The 7,263-nt window shown below is 41.8% G+C and overlaps 1 pseudogene; it reads left to right on the top strand.

Moving 5' to 3' along the window:
• The first annotated feature begins 426 nt into the window (after window positions 1–426).
• Window positions 427–7,263, top strand: part of LOC102816158 — an 89,670-nt pseudogene continuing 82,833 nt past the window's right edge.

Raw genomic sequence — 7,263 nt, 5'->3', positions numbered from 1 at the left:
GGCTTTTGCTGGCTTGTGCCTTGCTGGCAGGGCCTGAGCCTTGGAGGTTGGGCAGTGGGCTATCCTGTGTTGCTGGGTCAGGGAAGCACCAGACGTCCCTCCCCTAATGCTCTTTTATAGGGTTTCTGAGGAGCGGTTTGTGGGCGTGGACCACTGACACTGTAATTCAGTTGACCTTGTAGTGGCACCCCAGCCCTCAGAGCCATGTTGGGGCTCCTGCTGAACCTTCTAAGATAAAATAATAATAATAATAATAAAGGGGAGACTCAAATGGGGTTCCCCAGTGGGTGCTCGCGGCAGGAGGGGGGGCTGCCTGCCCCCACGCCCTGCGGTTCAGTTGAGCGTGAGGTAAGCTGTTTGCCGACGCACACCCGGCAGGGCTGAGGAACGCTGCTCGGTTCAACGGGAGATGGGTCACTCGCTTTCATGCGTCTGGCAGGCCCGTGGGACGTGGCTCGGGCAGGAGGGGAGCTACTGGCCTGTGTGCGTGCGCCCGGCGGGTCCAGGGAACACGGTTGGACTGTGCTGGGGTGGGGGGTCCGCTGGCCGGCGGACACGGGTAACTGGGCAGGGCAGAAGTGGCTCAGGAAGGCACAGTCCGCGCCTGATGACGTCAGACAGTCGCCGCTTCTCTTTTCCTGCAGGCTTTTTTTTTTTTTTCCCCCTTTAAACTAACTTCCCTCTGTCTACTGTATGCACAGAAATCCCACCTTGGGGTAGGTGTCACCAGTGGCTCTCCCTGCTTGAGTCTCCCCACTACTGGAGGCTCCGCACGAACTGGTTCCTGCCCCGCCCCCTTAAGCCCAAAGGAGCTGGGGCTGCAGCAGCACAAGTTTAAGAAGCCTTTAATTCCTCGCACAGTGATTTCTCAAAGAAGCGGGTCTAAGGCTCTGGCACATTGAGACTCACGCGGGCTGTGAGACTGTGCATTCCTACCTGGGAGGTTTAACTCGCGAGTTGCCCCCCCTCCCCCTGATCCAGGAGCCCTCACTCACCCGCACCGCCTGGCCGCCCTGGGAAACCGGAAGTCCCTCCATCTTCTCTTGATGCATTCTGCATCATTCAATAATTTGTCCAGTGAATCTTTCAACAACCAAAGTCGAGGCTTGAATTTTTTCTTCAGTTCCCCCAGCTTGAGAAATGCTGAGCGTGTTCTTCCTTTTTGGTTTTCTGATTCTAGATCTTTGCACATTTTGTTGTAATATTTGGCTTTATCTTCTTGAGCTGATCTTTGAAATTTTCTGTTCAGCTCTTGGACCTCCTCGTTTCTTCCATTTGCTTTAGCATCTCTACGCTGGAGAGCAAGTTTCATTGTGTCTTCTGACATTCATTTTGACCTTTTCCTTCTTTCTTATCTTCTTAATGACTTTTTGCTTTCTTCATGTATCATGATCTTGATGTTACCCCACAACATTTCTAGTCTTCAGTCTTTAGTGTTTAATGTATCAAATCTGTTCTTCAGATGATCCCTAAATTCAGGTTGGATATATTCAAGGTCATATCTTGACTATTGTGGACTTTTCATTTTCTTCAGCTTCAATTTGAATTTGCATATGAGCAATTGATGGTCTGTTCCACAGTCTACCCCTGGCCTTGTTTTGACTGATGATATGGAGCTTTTCCATCTTCACTTTCCACAGATGTAGTCAATATGATTTCTATGTATTCCATCTAGAGAGGTTCATGTGTATAGTCGTCTCTTTTGCTGTCTAAGAAAGGTATTTGAAATACCTTGAAATTGGTTTGGCAGAATTCTATCATGCATTCTCCAGCATAATTTCTAACACCAAGGCAATATTTTCCAATTACTGATCCTTCCTCTTTCCTCCCAACCTTTGCATTCCAATCACCAGTAATGATCAAAACATCTTGATTGCATGTTTGATCAATTTCGATTGAAGAAGTTGGTAAAAATTTTTTCTGTTTCATCCTCACTGGCTTTAGTGGTTGGTGCATACATTTGAATAATAGTAGTATTAACTGGGCTTCCCTGTAGGCGCATGGATATTATCATATCAGTCAGCGTTGTACCTCAAGACTGATCTGGATATGTTCTTTTTGACAGCGAATGCCACACCATTCCTCTTCAATTTGTCATTCCCGGCATAGTAAGCCATGTGGTAGTCAGATTCAAAATGGCCAATACCAGTCAATTTCAGCACACTAATACCTAAGATATCAATGTTTATGTGTTCCATATCATTTTTGACAACTTCCAATTTTCCCATAGTCTTACTTCATACATTCTATGTTCCGATTGTCAATGGATATTTATAGCTGTTTCTCTTCATTTTTGAGTTTTGCCCCATTATCAAATGAAGGACCCGTGTGCTTTTCTCCTATAGGCTTTACTCCATTCATGTTATCCCGTTCAACTCTACTTTGAGAAGGCAGCTCTTCCCCAGTTGCATTTTGAGTGCCTTCCAACCTGAGTAGCTCATTTTCTGGCACTATGTCTGAGAGTGTTTCTCTGCTATTCATAAGGTTTTCAGTGACTCAAGATTTGGAAGTAGTTCATCACTCTTTCTTCCTAATCTGTCTTTGTTTGGAAGCTCATCTGAAACCTGCCCACCATGGGTGACCCTGATGGTATTTAAAATACCGGTGGCATAGCTTTCAGAATCACAGAAGCCACCACAGTATGACAAAATGACAGACGAGTGATGGTCGTTTGGTTTCAAGTGGAAACTGTCAGTTTAAATTTCAAGGAGATCTGTGCACATGCCTAGTAGAACCCTCCATTGGTGGATGTGGGGAGTCCATTCACTCAGGCATCCCCTCTAGTCAAACCTTCTAAGTTGGATACATTTTTAGAAAAACATGACCATGTAAACTTACACCGAGTGAAGTAGAAAACTTGAACAGACCCATAACAAAAGAAGAAATTGATCAAGTCATCAAATATCTCCCAACCAAAAGAAGTCCAGGCCCAGATAGCTTCACTGGTTAGTTCTACCAAATATTCAAGGAAGAGCTATCACCATTTCTACTCAAATTATTCCAGAATATAGAAATGGATGGAAAACTTCCTAATACATTTTTTATTTTTTAAGTTTTTGTTGTGAATTATGTGCGTTTACGTGGGAGAACATCAGTTTTACATTCATCCCATAGTATTTCATTTCATTGCAATGATTAACAGTCCCCTTCATGCATCATCAAACAACCAAAGGGTACACTGGCCTGCACCCCCAGCCATCAGAACACAGCCCCTCTCCCTCCCTAAGTCTAGTGTCCCCAGCCAATCACTCTGTCCAAGTCATCATCTCTGCCTCCATTTCTAGTGTCACTGCTTCTCTGGGTAGGGTCCCACACTCTGCTCTTCTTACTTGATGGTCCCAGGGACCACAGCTCTTGGACTGCAAAATCAATCATTCCCCTCCCTTTGTTACAAAACATCTATCTTTACATTTCCGACCCTCACAGTCAGTCCCGATAGCAATTATTCACTATTGTACCACAAGAGTCTTGTCCCCATCTTCTTTCATTAATTAGCCCCGTGCCAATATATTGGAAACCATTCAGTGGAGATTGTGCCTTTGCCCACCCAGTCTGGAAATAGGCTCCCTCTTAATAGCTTGTAAAGCAGTCACTTCTTGCCTTTGTAGCTCTGCTCCCCCTCCCCCCATTTTGGGTAGCCAGTGACCAAGTTGCCCATCACTGTCTACCCTTTGTATCGAGGGGGTGGGGATAATCCTCACTGTAAAGATTTGTTCCTTCTTTTCAGCTACTGCATCCAGATCAAGTTCATCAATGTATCAGGTTATTCTTTTTTTTCATCTTTTTTTCTTTTTCTAGTCAAGTTCTATCATCCAGCCATTGAAACTATGTCAAGTTGGTAGTATCTGCAATATGAGTGTTCTTGTGCATCTCATTTCACTCATATCAGCAGGAAGCTTCACTCTCCACTCTAGTCCTCTGTCACTGCCTCTGGGCCAAGGAGTCCCCAGGTCTTGCCATACTGCTGGCCAACTAGGTTTCCACCTGGGTTCACAGTACTCTAATGAATGTGGTCGTACTTAGCTCCCAACTTCATTGCTGTTTTCCCCCCACTTCCTCTTATTGGTGACCAAAGTGATCACCAGCCAGACCACATGCCTGCTCATGTATTCCCCTTGAGTCTTAGTCTTGGAAAGGTCTCTGCTATAAGGGGATCCCACCACTTGCATTGATGGCTCCTAGGAAAACAACTTGCTTGTTCTTGTAGTAGTCAGTTGGACTGCAGTTATTGTTTTTGATGTTTCCTGTTGGTCTTTATTTCACAAAGTATCTTCTGTTCTTCTAGCTACTCCAGGCTTGTTTACTTGTCCTTTCAAGTAGAATTTTCCCACCTCAGATGAGTCTGGATAGGGTTCAGGATTCCACCTATGATCTTATGCAATGCAAAGGTTCCACAGGAGACTCACTTCCTGGGCAACTTCTAGCCCCATGTAAGGTATTATAATCAGTTATAGTCTGAAGACGGATTTACAAGCTTTCTATGTGATGTTTCTGGCTATTCCTTTCTCTCCCTCTCAAATCTCTATTTTACAGTGGTAGGCAAGGGAAACCAAGATTCAAAAGACAGCAAAGCATCTTAACATTATTCCCCTCTTTTACCTATTTAAACCATGCCTCCAATCCCTGTATCCCAGAGCCCTGTCGTTCCAAGTTTGTGCATACATCATAATTTACCTCTGTCCCACTTAGCCCATGCAAAGCTGCCTAACCTGCTCCCATCTGTCTTTTCCTTCCATTCCCTTCTCCCTTTTTGTGTATCACCCCCCCATTTCCCAAGATATCCTGTATCTATCCCCTACCCTGTGCTCCATCTTCTCCTCCCTCCCTCTCCTCACCTTATCCCATACATCCCCAGTGATCAGCAAATATATATATATATATAATATATATATATTAACCTTAGGGCAGGTTCTTTTTCTTAATCTTCTATGATAATGGTCCTATGCAGTATTTCTCATATTGTGACTGACTAATTTCCCTTAGCATAATGTCCTCAAGGTACATCCATATTATGCAGTGGCTGGCAGCTTCCTTGTTGCTCTTCAAGGTAGCATAGTATTCCATTGTGTGTATGTACCACAGTTTGTTTATCCATTCTTAAATTTATGGGCACTTTGGCTGTCTCCATCTTTTTGCTATTGTAATAATGCTGCTATGAACATTGGTGTGCATTTATCTACTCATGTTATGGCTCATATTTCTTGTGGGTAAATACCAAGTAGAGTAATTGCTTGATCCCTATCTTGCCATATCTCTCTGGCTAAGACTTTTAAAACAATATTGAATATGAATGGTGACAAAGGGCATCCTTGTCTGGTTCCTGTTTGCAGAGGGAAGGCCTCCAGTTTCTCTCCATTGAGAGTGATGGTGGCTGCTGTTTTTGTATATATGCTCCTGATTACGCTGAGGAATTTCCCTTCAATTCCTACTTAGTTGTGTGTTTTTATCAGGAATGGATGTTGAATTTTGCCAAATGCCTTTTCTGCATCAATCGATATGATCATGTGATTCTTTTCCTTTTCGTATTTATAAGGTGGATTACATTGCTTTTTTTCTAATTTTGAACCTTCCTTGCATCCCTTTTATGGAACCCACTTGGTCATGATGTATTATTGTTTTGATGTGCTTCTGGATTCTGTTGGCTAGGATTTTGTTGAGAATTTTTGCATCTATGTTCATGAGGGATATTCGTCTATAATTTTCTTTTTTAGTGATGTCCTTCCCTGGTTTTGGTATGAGGGTTATACTTGCTTCATAAAATGTATTAGGCAATTTTCCATCCTCTTCTATATTCTGGAGTAATTTGAGTAGAATTGGTGACAGCTCTTCCCTGAATGTTTGGTAGAACTCACCAGTGAAGCCATGTGTGCCTGGACTTATTTGGTTGGGAGTTTTTTGATGACCTGATCAATTTCTTCTTTTGTTATGGCTCTGTTCAAGTTGTCTACTTCACTGTGTGTACGTTTTGGTAGGTCATGTTTTTTTTTTTTAAATGTATCTATCTCTTCTAAGTTTTTGAATTTTTGGAGTCCAACTTTTCATAGTATTCTGTTATTATCTTTTGATTGGGTTTGGTTCCGTTGTGATATCACCCATGTGGTTTCTAATGTGAGTTATGTGTTTCTTCTCCCTCTTTTCTTTTGTTAGGTTTGCCAATGGCGTTTTAGTTTTATTAATCCTTTCAAAGAACCAGCTTCTTGTCCTGTTGATTCTTTCTATAGTTTTTCTCTTTTCTGCCTCATTTATTTCTGCTCTGATCTTTATTATTTCTTTTCTTTTAGTGACTGTAGGTTCCCTCTGTTGGTCTGTTTCTAATTGTTGGAGATGCTGTGTTATTATATTAATTTTGGTTCTTTCTTCTTTTTGGATGTGTACATTTGTTGTAATAAATTGTCTTCTCAACACCGCTTTGCTGTGTCCCAAAATTTTTTGGTATGTTTTGTTTTCATTCTCATTTGTTTCTAGACACTTTTTGAATTCACATTTAATTTCTTCTATCACCCAGCAGGGTGTTTTTCAGTTTTCATGTATTAGTTTTATAACATTGTGGTCTAAAAAGATGCTTTGCAGGATTTTGATGTTTGTAAATTTTTGGAGGCTTGCTTTGTGACATAATACATGGTCAATTCTGGACAATGTACCATGTGCACTGGAGAGGAATGTATATGGTGCTGTTGTTGGGTTGAATGCTCTATACACATCTGTGAAGTCAAGTTGGTTGATTGTGCTGTTTAGTTCCTCTGTAACTTCATCAAGTTTGTTTCTAGTTCTATCCATTTTCTAAAGTGACGTATTAAAATCTCCCACTATAATTTTAGATTTATCTATTTCTTTCTTCAATTCTAGTAGAGTTTGCTTCATATATCTTGGTGCTCTTTCATTGGGAGCATAGATATTTATTATGGTTATGTCATCTTCCTCAACTGACCCTTTGATCATGAGATAGTGTCCTTCTTTATCTCTTATGCTGGTTTTTGTCTTAAAGTTTACTTTATCAGAGATTAGTATTGGCACTCTTGCTTATTATTGCAGTTACCTTGGTATATTTTTTCCCATCTTTTAACTTTTAGTCTGTTTTTGTCTTTGTGTGTATGGTATCTCTTGCAGGCAGCATATTGAAGGGTCTTGTTTTCTTATCCATTCTGCCACTCTCTGTCTCTTCACTGGTGCATTTAATCCTTTGACATTCAATGAACTTTCGATTGTTGTTGTCAGGTGCCATAGAGTCAGAACTGACTCATAGTGACCCCATGCACAGCAGAA

The sequence above is a fragment of the Chrysochloris asiatica genome, unplaced genomic scaffold (assembly GCF_000296735.1).
Source record: "Chrysochloris asiatica unplaced genomic scaffold, ChrAsi1.0 scaffold00152, whole genome shotgun sequence".
NCBI lineage: Eukaryota > Metazoa > Chordata > Mammalia > Afrosoricida > Chrysochloridae > Chrysochloris > Chrysochloris asiatica.
The sequence above is the reverse complement of the archived record's forward strand: the minus strand, read 5'-3'. Positions and strand labels throughout refer to the sequence as shown.